The sequence below is a fragment of the Chiloscyllium punctatum genome, chromosome 45 (assembly GCF_047496795.1).
Source record: "Chiloscyllium punctatum isolate Juve2018m chromosome 45, sChiPun1.3, whole genome shotgun sequence".
Taxonomy (NCBI): Eukaryota; Metazoa; Chordata; class Chondrichthyes; order Orectolobiformes; family Hemiscylliidae; genus Chiloscyllium; species Chiloscyllium punctatum.
In genome coordinates this window covers 58835420-58850344 of record NC_092783.1, presented here as the reverse complement: position 1 = coordinate 58850344, position 14925 = coordinate 58835420, and the positions used below count along the sequence as shown (strand labels likewise).

The 14925-nt window shown below is 43.2% G+C and overlaps 1 protein-coding gene across 2 annotated transcripts in view; it reads left to right on the top strand.

Moving 5' to 3' along the window:
• The first annotated feature begins 804 nt into the window (after positions 1–804).
• elk4 (ETS transcription factor ELK4) overlaps positions 805–14925 on the top strand; it is a 65776-nt gene continuing 51655 nt past the window's right edge. For both annotated transcript variants that reach the window (XR_011955474.1, XM_072563878.1), the window contains exon 1: positions 805–1456. The gene's annotated coding sequence lies outside the window, so the exon portion shown is untranslated. The remainder of the gene's footprint in view (positions 1457–14925) is intronic.

Genomic DNA, 14925 nt, shown 5'->3' with positions numbered 1-14925 from the left:
GAAGCTCCATACTATCCAAAGATGTGCAGGTCAGGTGAATTGGCCATGCTAAATTGCCCCTAGTGTTAGGTAAGGGGTAGATGTAGGGGTATGGGTGGGTTGCGCTTCGGCGGGTCGGTGTGGACTTGTTGGGCCGAAGGGCCTGTTTCCACACTGTAAGTAATCTAATCTAATCTAATCTATCCAGAACAAAGCAACCCACTCAATTGGCCCCACATCCAGAAACATCCATTCCCTCCACCATTGTTGCTCAGTAGCAGCAGTGGGTACTATCCACACTAGGTGCTGCAGAAATTCACCAAAGATCCTGGGACAGCACCTTCCAAACCCAACACCACTTCCATCGGGAGATGCAAGGGCAGCAGATACTTGAGAACCCCACCCCCCTCCAAGCCACTCACCTTGGTGATTTGGAAACACATAGCTGTTCCTTCAGTAGGACGAGGTCAAAGTCTTGGCACTCCCTACCTCCCAGACAACAGTCCGGGAGATCCGACACCCAACGGATTGTGGAATTTCAAGAAGGCTGCTCTTCACCGCCTCCTCGCGGTTTATTAAGGATAGGCAAGAAAAACCGCGCAACCATCCACACGCAAAAGTGACGATTAAAAATAACTCTTCAATCAAATATCTTCATAAAGGCCTTTATAGGGTCACTCTTGATTTCTCCTTTTCCAGTTAGACGAAGCCTAGGTCTAACGCCTTCGTTTAGAGGAATATCACGCCTGTGAGGGTAAATATTTCAGCTCGTTAATTCCTAACTTGTTCCATTGCGTTGCGCCAATCCACGTGTCTCTCTCTAGGACGCCGCGGACATCCGCAGCTGAGCTGACAGCTCCCAGGAACCGAAAGGAAATCGATCAGGAGAAAGAAGGAGCGGGGAAGCGAGTGGGGACAAACACAGAAATCGACAGAGGGGGAACAACACAAGGAGAGGGCTATGAACGAAGGGGAGAGGGAGAGTTGTCAGAGATTAAGCAGTTGCCTCCTGAGGGTGGAGAGGTGGAGTGAAGGGAGTTGTGGTGGTAAGGGGGTGGGGGGAATGCACAGAAAATCTGGCGTGAGGTGGTTCTGATCTCCCCCCCCCCCCCCCCCCCACACACACACACACACACACACACACACAGGCTGACAGGGAGAAGCCCTCCCGTTGGAGAAAGCCCTGACCCCCTAAAGTGACAAGAGACACCGTGATATTAACACGGGAAGGAGGTGGAGGCGAAGGAAATTGACAAGAGCTGAAACTGATCGGCAGGGAGAGCCGAGGCCAACAGCTCCCGCTTTACAGGGGGAAGTTCTCCCCTCCAGCCCCCAGTAAAACGACCGGAGAAGGATTTCTGCCATTGTCAAAAACAGGATTGTTTTGGTTCGGTTTTAATATTAATAGCATGATCACCCTGGAACTGCCGAACCCGGAATTCACTGAGAGAGAGACCTGGCTCGCTGGAGTTGGGGGGTGAGTGTCTTTGTATCTGTTTGCATTTTATTGTATCTTTGCAACATTGTTTCCTTTCCTTTTGTTCTCGGATAATTTGTAACAAAATTGTAATTTTTAAAAAAAATCACTGTGTTACAATGTAGCGGATGTAGCGAATTCGAGTCCAGCTTGTCGATGTGGTGAAGTGGGGAGTTAATTAAAAGGGTTTGGCAAATGACTACTAGAAAACAAGCGGACAAAAAATGATATAAAACCAAACTGACGATGTAGCTGGGGGTTAGGAATGGGATTACATCTAATTGCCTAAGCAGACGAGTTGTATTTGAATTCCGAGATTGTTTCTCCCCTTGATGTAAACTCACTGGACCTTGTATAGGCCTGGGGCTTGCACCTTCGATTATTTTGCCTAGCACTTTATCTTATCGCTTCCTTTTTTAAATTTCTTTTCCTGCCCACTCCCCCCCAACGAATCTCTTTCTTCAAATCCCAAACGTCACGGAAGGAGAATCGCTTCCCTCTTTAAAGAAACTGATCAGGAATTTGGGTTAGGAGTTGTGGCTGTTTGCCTGACTGGGCTCGGGATTACATCCAAACAACGATGCACCGATTATCCTCAGGGAAGTGTGTGCGCGCCTGTGGGGTTGGAGAGCAGGAGGGAGGGTAAAATTCCGGGGTGTTGCTTTCTCCCTCACCAGCAGGCATGCATTTATATAGCGCCTTTCACCAATAAGTGTTTCAAAGCACCCCACAGCCAATTAATTTACCTTTTTCAGTACGAGAATTACAAAGTCAGTCTTGCACCCGCCCACAACTAGCAATGTAGCCGTGGCTAACCAATCTGTTTCTGTGATATTGAGAGGGAAATGTTGGCCAGGGAGACCTTCACCTGACAGAGCAAGAAGGTAGTGCCCTGGTTTAACACTTCATCCTGAAGGCAAGGCAATACTCGCTCAGTACGGCACTGAAGTGTCAGCTTTGGATGCCATATCACCTTCCCCCTCCTGAATGTCTCTGGGGTAGGCACTGGGTCATAGCACAGCAGGGTTGTAGAGGACCATGTGACAGTGGCACAAGGAGATGTGGGACCAGGAAATAAAAGAAAAGAAATAGCCAATGCTGGAAATCTGAAACAAAATCACACAGAAATTACTGGAGAAACTCAGCAGGTCTGACAGCATCAGTGGACAGAAAGCAGAGTTAGTTTCCAATCCAGCCCTTCATCAGAACTGACAGTAGGGAAGGAAAGTAGTTCATTGCTGATGATGCAGACAGGTTGGCAGAGAGGACTGTGTGGATAGGTGAAGATGGAAAGAGAGAGAGAGAGAGTGACAGACAAGGGGAGGGATGGTAGTAAGCCAGGGAGAAAGATAAGCTGGTAATGGAGTGGCTGTGCTCAAAACAACCTATGTCAGGACAGGGCCCAGAGTGGGTAAATGAAGGCTGCACAGTTGTCAAGCAGAACATGAGATGCTGTTCTTCCAGTTTACACTGAGCTTCACTGCAGGAGGCCTGAGACAGAAATGTTGGCCAAGGGAACACGGTGATGTGTCAAAGTGGCAGGCAGCTGGAAGCTTGGGGTCATTTTAGAGGCCAGACTGTAAGTGTTCCACAAAACGGTCACCCAGTCTGCTTAAAACACACACATGGGTGGGAATCCTGCTGTGAACGCAGTGGTGGTAATATTCAACTCAGTTGCCACATTCGTGCCCCAGTGGGTTAAAATGGATTCAAGCCGGGGTTACACCAGGTACAACAACACAGAGGAGGCACGTGTTCCTGAATAATAACATGGAGAATGATGGTGTGGCCACGAAGTAAAGTAGGCTTGTCAGAAAACAGTGAGAGCAAAGCTGGGGGCTGAATTATCTTCACAGTAATCACTCCCACATAGTCATTATTTTTAACAGTAATAACTTGTGTTATTTATACAGCAGCTACACTGAAGTCGGAGCTATCGTTAGAGAGTGGGTAGGTTTGCAGGTGTCGTAGGCAATGCTGCTAGTCAATGCAATAGGCAGTCCACTCTGAACTGATTAGTTATCTGATTGAGCCTCACGAATAGCTGTCATTCTCACGCCTGTCTGTCTAACGTTCCTCTGTCTTAAAGGATACATTATTGTAAACAGTTCATGGATCCAGTTAAAATATCAGAGGAATGGAATTCAAGGGTGTTAATTATCACAAACAAAAATGTATTTGTGTGCAAGTAGGTTTCTCCTTGCAAGAAAAGAAGAATATAGAAAATTGGGTAATGGACAAAAAATGTGTAGGAGCAGGAAGGAGATGGTGACGTGATGGTATTGTCACTGGTTACTATTGCAAGCAAATCTGGGTCACTGGTTCAAGTCTCACCATGGTGGCTAGTTGAACTCAATTACTGAATCTAGAATTCGTAATTAGTCTTAGTAATGGTGTCTATGAAAATCAATTGTTTAAACAACGTATTTGGTTCATAAATGGTAGGAAATCTGCCATCCTTTACCTACATGGGACTCCACTGTTGACTCCTAACTGCCCTCTGTGATGACCTCCCAAGCTGCTCAGTTCTAGCGAAGGCTGACAAATGCTTGGTTTGCCAATGATACCCATGGAAGAATGAAGAAAACAAAGCTGCCATTCAAGCATACCTTAATTTGATCATTAGCTGACCTGTAACTCAACTCCATTCACCCACCTTCACTCTGTACTTCTGAATATTCCCATGTCGTACACACTAATCAATCTCGGGCTTGAGAATTTCAATTGAGCTCCAGCCTCAACAGCCACTTGGTGGAGAATGGTTCCAAATTACCACTCACATTTGAGTGAAACCCTTTCTGATTTGACTCCTGAATTGCTGTCTCAGGCCTCCTGCAGTGCAGCTCATTGTAAGCTGGAAGAATGGCATCTCATGTTCTGCTTGACAACTGTGCATAATTAATCAGCATTCCCCACAAGAGGAATTGCCTGATCTGCATCTATCCTAACAACCCCTTTGAACATTATTAACTGCCTCCATAAGATCACCCTTCATGTTTCTAATCATGATAAGGCACATCTCAGGTTTATGTAACCTGTCCTCCTTGTTCTGCACCAGCAGTATACTGATCCATAGGCATTTTACCAAGATCTTGCTGGGGTCCAGAATTTAATAAGCACTTATATTGCTCTTTTCACAATCTCAGGAGATCGCAAAACATTTTACTATCATTGAAGCATTTCTGAGTGTTCCTTGTGCATATTTAAGGATGGGCAAGCTTATCTCTCCACGCTTCAGGCTCACTGCCTTTATTCCTGATGAAGGGCTTTTGCCCGAAACGTCGATTTCGAAGCTCCTTGGATGCTGCCTGAACCGCTGTGCTCTTCCAGCACCACTAATCCAGAATCTGGTTTCCAGCATCTGCAGTCATTGTTTTTACCTCGTTGATTTTAAGCTAGATTCTTGATTAGTCTGGGGAATCCAAGGATAGTGGGGAAAATGCAGGAAGGTGGATGTGAGTAACGTCGGATCAGCTGTGATCCAATTGAATGGTGGAGCAGGCTTGAGGGGCTGAATGGCCTACTCCTGTTTCTGTTTCTTATGGTTTAATAGTCTTCGTAGTATGATGTAGGAAATTTGGCAATCAATTTATGTGAAATAAGGATCCACAAAAATCAGAAAGTATGTCCAGGCAGTAAGTTTGCTTTCTGAGCCTTGCTGAGCAAGGCTTGTTTTCAGATGTTTCATCACCATGCTAGGTAACATCATCAGTGAACCTCTGGCAAAGCACTGGTGTCCTGTCCTGCTTTCTATTTATGTGTCTTGGTCTGTTAAGGTGGGCAATATCATTTCCGGCTATTTTTCTCAGAGGGTGGTAGATGGGGTCCAAATTGATGTGTTTATTGGTAGAATTGGGACTCCATCAATAAACACATCAATTTGGACCACATCTACCATCCTCTGAGAAAAGTAACCAGAAATGATATCACCTACCGTAACAGACCAACACACAGAAATAGAAGGCAGGACAGGACACCAGAGGCTCACTGATGATGTTACCTAGCATGGTGATGAAACGTCTGAAAACAAGCCTTCCAGCTCATTGAGCAAACTTACAACCTGAACCTCAACCTGAGCTACAAATCTTCTTAAAAATCGCAGGAAAGTATGTGTTAGTGATGGCAGTCATGGAATAAATATAGATCAGAATAAGTCTTCTTCTTCAGAGAGTGTATGGGATCTTTTACAGAAAAGACGATTTAAGGTTTCATCAGAAAGATAGCTTCTCTCTGTGTAGCACTCCTCCTTTGCTGGCATAAGTTTTATGTTCAAGGTCTCGGGAGTGATGTCTTGATTCAAGGCAAGAGCGCGACCCACTGAGCCATTACTGACGCTGAATCATGGCCTTGATTTTACTCAAACGGGGGTATCTCACATTGTGCCTGGGTAACCTTGGCTGGTTACGTTTACTCTGTAAAAAGTATTCTCCAAATATTTGTTGAAAGTGTGAGAATACAATAGTGTGGTGAAAGCCATGGGACTGTTAACCCATCAATACCAAAGTCGGTCTCCTTTATTGAAAACTGAAATCAAAAATTGAGAAATAGAGAGGTCAGACTGAGAACAAGAAGAATTCCTGACAAGTCAGTTACATGAAATAAAATAGAGGGGGAGGGAGAAATGATTGGATTAAGAGAGAGAGGAAAAAAGAAACAGTAAAGAAAACCAAGAAAAATTACTTTTGAAATTGGTCATTTTGAAAATCTCCCCATAAAGTTCAAATCCTTGGGGAGTGAATCTCCACACTTACAATCATTCTCTTTCTGGGCAGGAGAGTTTGGCTGATGGTAATTAACAATTATCACATTATTAAAAGGGGACCTGTGTTTTTAATTACTAGACTGAAATTCTGGTGCGTTTGACGGGTAATTAATGTTCGCATGCAACAACTTGAAGAAACTCACAGGGAGGTCGAGTGAGATGCTATTTACATGCAGCGGATGGTGTAGCAGTGCAAATTAACCAATAATTTGTGGTGGTTAGCGTTTCACAGGATATCTTTTTCTTGCTACAAGTTCCTGACTGATTTGTGCATAAGTTGTGTGTGTTGATCGTAACCTATTATTTCTTGATCCTATTTTCATTCAGATGTCCATTTCCCCCTCTCACTCCATTGCCTAAAGCAGTGGGAAAGTTAAGATACATTCCACACTAATGTATTACTCAGAACCCTACAGTCATCTATTACATCAAGAGAATAATCTGTGTGTAAAACAATAAAAGAAACACACAGCAGCAGCAGCAATCTGTAATTTGGGATTTGTACTGCAGACGGCTGTGCAGACTTAATCAAATGTTTGTAATTGAGAGGTTGGGCATTCATTACTACAACCTTCAGGATGACCTGCTTTTGGCCTGCTCTTGTCTCAATCTACACAACCCATTCACCTGAGGGGTGACCTTGTAGAGGTTTATAAAATCATGAGGGGCCTGAATAGGGTAAGTAGCCAAGATCTGTATCCAGGGTAGGGGAGTCCACAGGAGGGCACAGGTTTAAGGTGAAAGGGGAAAACTTTAAAAGGGACCTAATTGGCAACTTTTTCATGCAGAGGGTGGTGCGTGTATGGAATTAGCTGGCAGAGGAAGTGGTGGAGGCTGGTAGAATTCCAACACTAAAAGGCATCTGGATGGGTATATGAATAGGAAATGTTTAGAGGGATTTGAGCCAAATGCTGGCAAATGGGATGAGATTAATTAGGATATCTGGTCGGCATGGATGAGTTGGACTGAAGGATCTGTCTCCATGTTATACAACTTTATGACTGACTCTATGGCACTGGGTCAATCTTGCCTTAGGCAGGATTAAATTAGTTTAAATATTGTTTAAATTAAACATAACCTTTATTTTGTTTTAAAAGCAAAGCTTTCCATATGTTTGACATCAGCCTGCATTTTTATTCAAATGTTTGCTGGCAATTTGTTCTGGAATTGGAAAGATTGAAGTTCATCCCCATTGCCCAGGGTGCAAAGGGAATGATTTTGGAGGAGGTACATTCCGAGGAACCTGGCCATTGTCAGTTCATGATCACGACTGATATTAACATTTGAGGCTTCATAACTCCCTGGGTTAGAGAGCTCATGAGCACAACCCGCAGAGGAGGGAAGCAGGGAGGCTGCAGAAGGACTGGGCCAGGCTAGGGGAGTGAGTAGATTATGCACTCTGGTTGGAGGAATAGAGGCAAGGAAAAGCTTCAGAAATTTGAAATCCAATGGGACTTAGGAGTCCGAGGTCAGGATTCTCTTGAAGTTAACCCACAGCCATAGGTTCAGCATTTCCAACAGACCCAGTGTTAGCACTTGTTTTGAGAGGCTACAATATGAGAGCAGAGATGTACTGCTGAGGCTGGATAAGGCTCTGATCAGATCCTATTTGGAATATTGGGAGCAGTTTTGTGCCCCATATCAAAGGAAGGAGGTGCTGGCCTTGGATGGGGTTTAGAAAGATAGGGGGGATCTGATTGAAACTTACAGAATACTGAAAGGCTTGGATAGAGTGGACGTGGAGAAGATGTTTCCAATAGTAGGAGGGATTATGACCCAAGGACTAACATCACAGTGAAGTCATGTCCCTTTAGAAATGAGATAAGGAAGAATTTCTTCAGCCAGGAGCTGTGAATCTCTGAAATTCAGCATTGCAGAAGATAGTGGAGGCCAAGTCTTTAAGATAGAGATAGATAGGCTCTTAATTAGTAAAGGGATCAAAAGCTACAACAAGAAGGCAGGAGAATGGGGTTGAGAAATATATTAGCCATGATGGAATGGCAGAGCAGGCTTAATGTGAAGAATGATCGAATTCCTTGCTTTATTTTATGGTAAGTGTGTGTGTTTCTGTGTTTGTGCGCATGACCTTTGGGGGATATTTTTGGGACCATGGGATCATTACCTTAAAATCAGGCCATTCCAGGTTGCTTTTAGGAAGCACTTGTTCATATGTTGGAGAAGACACAACTGGAACTTTTTCCTTCAAAAAGATACTGATGCAACTGGGGTGGGTGGAGGGGAGGGGGAGGTGGTGATGTGCGGTGATCGAAAATTCCAAAACTGAAAATTATTGGATTTTGTCAGTTATGAAAGAAGCTGGAAACCTGATGGGCAAATGGAATTGAAATGCAAATCAGTCTGATAAATTTTAATGGGAACTACACCACTGTTCCTTCAACTGTCATTGAATCAAAATCGAGGAACAGCTTTCTTAAAAGTACCAAGGGGGTATTGACAACATATCGACTGGACCAGTTCATGAAGGCTGCTCACCATCACCTTCTCAGTTCTGGATGGGCAATCAATGCTGGCTATACTCTTTCAAACTACATTCACATCATATGAGCAAATTAAGTAATAGTTTAATTGAATGCTCTAAGAGGGCAGCATGGTGGCTCAGTCATTAGCACTGCTGTCTCACAGCTCCAGGGACCTGGGTTCGATTCCAACCTCGGGCGACTGTCTGTGTGGAGTTTGCATATTCTCTCCGTGTCTGCGTGGGTTTCCTCTGGGTGCTTCGGTTTCCTCCTACAACGTGCAGATTCGGTGAATTGGCCATGTTAATAGTGCTTAGGGACATGTAGGTTAGGTCCATCAGTCAGCGGTCAATATATGATAATAGGGTAGGGGAATGGGTCTGGAAGGGTCGGTGTGGACATATTGGGCCGAAGGGCCTATTTCCACACTGTAGGGATTCTATGGAGGGGCTGAATAGAATGTGTTGCTATTGTAGCTGGAATATAAACATACACCAAGGAATTGCCATTTGACTGTGTACCCCTTGTCAGGGCTGAGGTTTGGAAATGGTCATGTGACGAGTCAGAGATTCGACCTAGATGTCGCAATGTGACATTTAAGATATAGAGTCATAGTCATAGAGATGTACAGCACGGAAACAGACCCTTCAGTCCAACTTGTCCATGCCAACCAGACATCCTAACCTAATCAAGTCCATTTTGCCAGCACCCGGCCCATATCCCTCTAAACCCTTCCTATTCGTAGATGCCTTTTAAATGTTGCAATTGTACCAGCCTCCACCACATCCTCTGGCAGCTCATTCCATACACTTATCATCCTCTGCACGAAAAAGTTGCCCCTTAAGTCCCTTTTATGTCTTTCCCATCTCACCCTAAACCTATGCCCTCTAGTTCTGGACTCCCCCACCCAAGGGAAAAGATCTTATCTAGTTATCCTATCCATACCCCTCATGATTTTATAAACTACGATAAGATCACCCATCAGCCAAGATAAGAAAGACTTTCATTTATATAGCACTTTTTGCAACATTAGGATTTGCAAGGTGCTCCACAACCAATTTAAGGTACTTTTTTAAAGGGCAGTTACTTGCAATATAGGAAACTCAAAAGAAATTCATGCACAGAAAGCTCTCATAAAGAACAATGCGATAAATACCATTTTTTGAAATTCAGTTTGGATGATAAATATTAGTCTACACATTGATTGTTTCCCTGATTTGTTTTAGATTAGATTAGATTCCCTAGTGTCGAAACAGGCCCTTCGGCCCATTAAGCCCACACTGACCCTCCAAAGAGTAACCCACCCAGACCCATTTCCCTGTGACAAATGCACCTAACACAATGGGCAATTTAGCAGGGCCAATTCACCTAACTTGCATATCTTTGGATTGTGAGAGGAAATTGGAACACCCAGAGGAAACCCATGCAGACACAGAGAAAATGTGCAGACCCCACACAGACAGTCGCCCGAGGCTGGAATCGAATCTGAGTCCCTGCCACTGTAAGGCAGCAGTGCTAACCACTGAGCCACCATGCCAAAATTGTGGCAGGACTAATTCTACATTCATTTGAGAAGAGATGTAGGACTGTAGTCTCATGCAAAAACAGGCACCTCTGACAGCGCAGGTCTCCTTCAGTGCAGTACTGACATTTTAGGTTGAATTATGTACTTGAGTTCCTGGATTGGATTTGAATGTTTCATTCAGATACTGCACTACACCACTACCTCCTGTACATCAAAAAAAAGTTGTACCTCCTGTACATCAAAAAAAAGGCTTTCCAACAACCTATGCTTAGATCAAACTGTGAGCCGCAAGTAACAAACCAACTCCTATCTCAAACATAAAGCATTTGTGCAATGATGTTGTGATGGTTGGGTGATCACATTCGACTACACCTTAGACTCTTATAGATAAGCCGCACAAACACAGATATTGATAACTTATTTTGAGAGCTTTCTTTCCCTTCTTCCTTCAATAGGTTCAAAGCTTTGTGGCAAAGTTATCAGTCAAGTCACCTGTTATGCCACTGAATCAATGAAGGTGGACAATGGTGTAGATAAATCGTGGTTTAAGTCCTACTACTGGCAGTTTGACAACAGATTAATATCATTGAAATTTAAAAAGATGGAAGAATATGTGTAATACTCCTCTCTATCTTCATAATCTTTAACAACTCTGTAATTTCTGTGCTCTTCAAATTCAAATTTTTCTTTAGCACTCCTTTGGTTACTCTTGATGAGTGATCATTACTTCAGACCTACGTCTTTGGATTTCCTCCATAACACTTTGCTCATTTTCAGACTCAGCTGAAGATTTACTTCTTGACCAATCTATCGGTCACCTGTCATCATCACATGTGGCTCAGTGTCAAATGCAGTCGGGTAATGCCTCCTGTGAAACACCCTGGAGACTTTAAACACTTTAAGGGCAGGACAGTTTTATGATTGCAGCTTGCTGTTCTATCAGGCAAGGTAACCACAAAATTCTTAGATTGTCATTAAATTCCAACTGCATTATTGTTGTATGTTAGCAAGGAATTACTATTTCTTAACCCTGTCTTGCCTATACTGCCCCACATCCCCACCTCACCCCAAACCTGATGAAGGGCTTGTGCCCGAAATGTCGATTCTCCTGCTCTTCGAATGCTGCCTGACCTGCTGTGCTTTTCCAGTGCCACACTCTTTGACTCTGATCTCCAGCGTCTGCAGTCATCACATTTTCCTTACAGTCCCACATCAACACTGAATGGCCCACAGAGCTAAACAACTAAGGCCTACATCCTTAATATGAATTTTTAAAAAAAGATCCTCGTGTTCTGAGGCTAATTGGACTGCAGCAGTTCAAGGAGGCAGCTCACCATCACTTTCTTAAGGGCAATTAGAGCAATAAATGATACACTAATTCCACAAGTGAATAAAGAAAGAAATTCGTGTTAATTGCATCCTTATTCCAACCCTACAATGTTTTCCAGTTAACTAATAAATTTGTGCAGCTCCAGCAACACTCAAGAAGCAAAGCAACCCTTTTGATTGGTACCATATCCACAAGCACCCACTCCCTTCACTCTTTTCGCTTAGTAACAGCAGTGTTTACTATCTACAAGATGCAGTGCAGAAATTTTCCAACTCTCCTTAGACAGAGCGTTCCAAACCCACAACCACTTCCATCCAGAAGGATAAGGGCAGCAGGTATTTGGGAATACCGTCCCTTGCAAATTCCCCTCCAAGCGTTTGGAAATGCATTCCTTCAGTGTCGCTGGGCCGAAATCCTGGCATTCCATTGCTAAAAGCACTGTGAGTGTTCATAGCAAGTGGACTGCAGCCATTCAAAAAGGCAGCCCACGACCACCTTTACAAGGGCAAATAGAGACGGGCAATAAATGCTGGTCCAGACAGTGACACCCACATCCCCTGAATGAATAAACAAAAAGCCACAGGTGGCAAATTGGGGATCAAGATGTACTTAATTGAATTTCTGACTAATAGATATATTTTTAAAAACACATAAATTTTTACCTATTTGTCCATTTGTTAGTATAAAAAGTTTGGATGACTGTTAGGGTGTGAGAGCATTTTCATTGTGAAAGTTTTACTTCCTTGGATTCTGAATGGTGATAAATGTTTATTCAGTAAACATACATGTGGGAAATTCAGTAAATATACACATGGGAAGTACATTTACTTGTATTGTGTGCAACAGTTTCTGCTAAAATTAGTGCATATGGCTCGCCAATAATTTCTATTGGACAGCATCGAATACGGAAATGGCACTGTATCTGGGACTTTCCAGACCCATATGTCTTTGTGGAGTGAAGTTAGAAAAATATTGCTTTTAATTGAATCCAGGCCTGTACTCAATGATGAGGGTTTCTGCATCCTGTCAGTGGAATATCATTTCAAATCATCTCCGGTCTTCTCAACGGATAAAGTCATTTCAGGGAGAGTTTGGAAATTTATGACTGCATTTCATTCCTTCAGATTACTATGATTCCCAGTTGGCTGCCCTCTGAGACTAAGGAAGGTACAGTTCACCACACAATCTGGAAAGTTATCTACATCTGGCATTGATTGCCTTCACATATGTTGCTGTGCCAAATCCTGTTCATAGATGGGAAGGGAAGGATTCACTCAAATCTAGTACTCTTTGCCTTCATTCTTTTCTCTGTGTATATATGTTGTAATCTTGTGTGGGCCATTTGGCAGAGGACTCTATTAAAACCCTCATGCATACTTTTGTTACTTCTAACCTGGGCTACAGTGATACTCACTCTGGCCAGCTTTACAATGCAGAAACATGAGCTCATCCAAAATTCTGCCGCCCCTATCCTAACTCACTCCAAGCTTCTGATGACTTGACTTTTCAGTGCTTACAGACATTCATTGGCTCCCAATTTGGCAATGCCTGAATTTGATAATTCTCATCTTTCTTTTCAAACTCCTGGAAAATATTGAATTGCATTCTGTTCAGCAACAATAGGTCATGCATATTAATAGCTTTGCTCCACCTTTACTGTGTGTGACCTCTCCCAACCCTGCAACCCTCCAACATCCCAAAACCCTTCCAATTCAGGGCTCTCACCCATCTCAGATTTTAGTTGTCTGACCACTTACTTTCAGCTGTCCTAGGCTCTGGAAATTGGCACTGAGTTACTGGAACACAAAATCTTGGCTGACCCTACAGTGCTGCGCTGAGGGAGCGCTGAACTGTTGGAAGCACCATCTTTTATTTGATGTGTTACATTATTTGCCTTCTCAAGAGGTCACAAGAGATCTGGTGTCCTGATCTGTATCTGTCACTCACTTCAATAAAGGTTTCCACATTGCCATCTTTCTCTTCTTCTTTAAATCTAACTTTTTAAAAAATCAAATCCGTTGCTGGGAGTGTTCTCACATGGTCCCCACATGTTCCCACTATCAGTCACCTAATAGGCCCATCCTCATAGTTTACGTGCCAATCTAGATCAACTAGGAAGTGGTCTGAATTACTCTTGATGGTGAATCAAACAGTCTTTGTTCCCACCAATTCCAATATCTTGTATAATCTAAACAGAATTGTTCAAAGCAAATTGAAAAAAATAGCACCATCTAGTTGTAATGTCCCTACAATCTTCTCCTTGGTTTTACTCACAGCAGTATCCACGAGATTGATTCTCACGGTTGGCAAGCACCAGCCCAAAATGCTGAGCTCTCCTTTTTTTGAATTTATTCTACCCTGTTCCAATTCCAGCTGGTTACAGGGGTCAGAAACCAGAGCTGAACAATAAAATACACACTGCCGCTTCTTGGCCTCACTTCATAAACAACAGGGATGTTCCAAATGAATGTCATTTCCTGGAAAATATTGAATAGCATTCTGCTCAGCAATGGTAGGTAATGTATATAAATAGCAAGTACAGCTGCACAAATAAATCTGCTTACATGAACATTCGCTAACAAGAGTGGCAGGTGTGGTAACCATTTAAAATTTTTAAGCTAATATTAAAGTACCAGTCTGGGTATCCCTGTCTGACTGATCTTTCATTTCCAATATCCCTCTCTATTTTCTGAAAGCTGGTGATTTCAAATAAACCTGTTGGACTATAACTTGGTGTCATGTGACTTCTGACTTTGCCCAACTCAGTCCAACACCAGCACCTCCACATCGTACATAAATATAATTCACTATTTTTGTATATATCCCAATGTGCATATCCCAACAGTTTACTTAGATGTATGTCTCTACCTGAATGCCATATCTCTTTTGCTCTCTCTCTCTCTCTCTCTCTGTCTCTCTGACACACACACAGTTACTGTCTATCTCTGTGGATCTCTAATTGTGCAGTTCTCTCTCTCTCTCTATCCATGTTTGAGTGCTTCTCTATCAGCATCTGTCACTATATGTTAGTGTGTGGGCTTCTTACATCATTCGTATCTGTGTGGGCCTGGGTTTGTGCTTCTTCCAGTTAGTCTGTGTCCACATAAGTACATAAAAAGTAGGAGCAGGAGTAGGCTGTTCAGCCCCTCTAGTCTTTTCCACCGCTTGATATGATCATAGCTGATCTCATCTCGGCCTAGCTCCACTCTCCTGCCTGTCCTCCATATCCCTTCAACCCGTTACTATTTAAAATCTGTCTGTGTCCTCCTTAAGTTTACTCAATGTACCAGCATCCACTGCACCCTGGGGTAGTGAATTCCACAGATAATTGCTTTCTCAGACTCTGAACATGTGCTTTTCTATTTCTATCTCTCA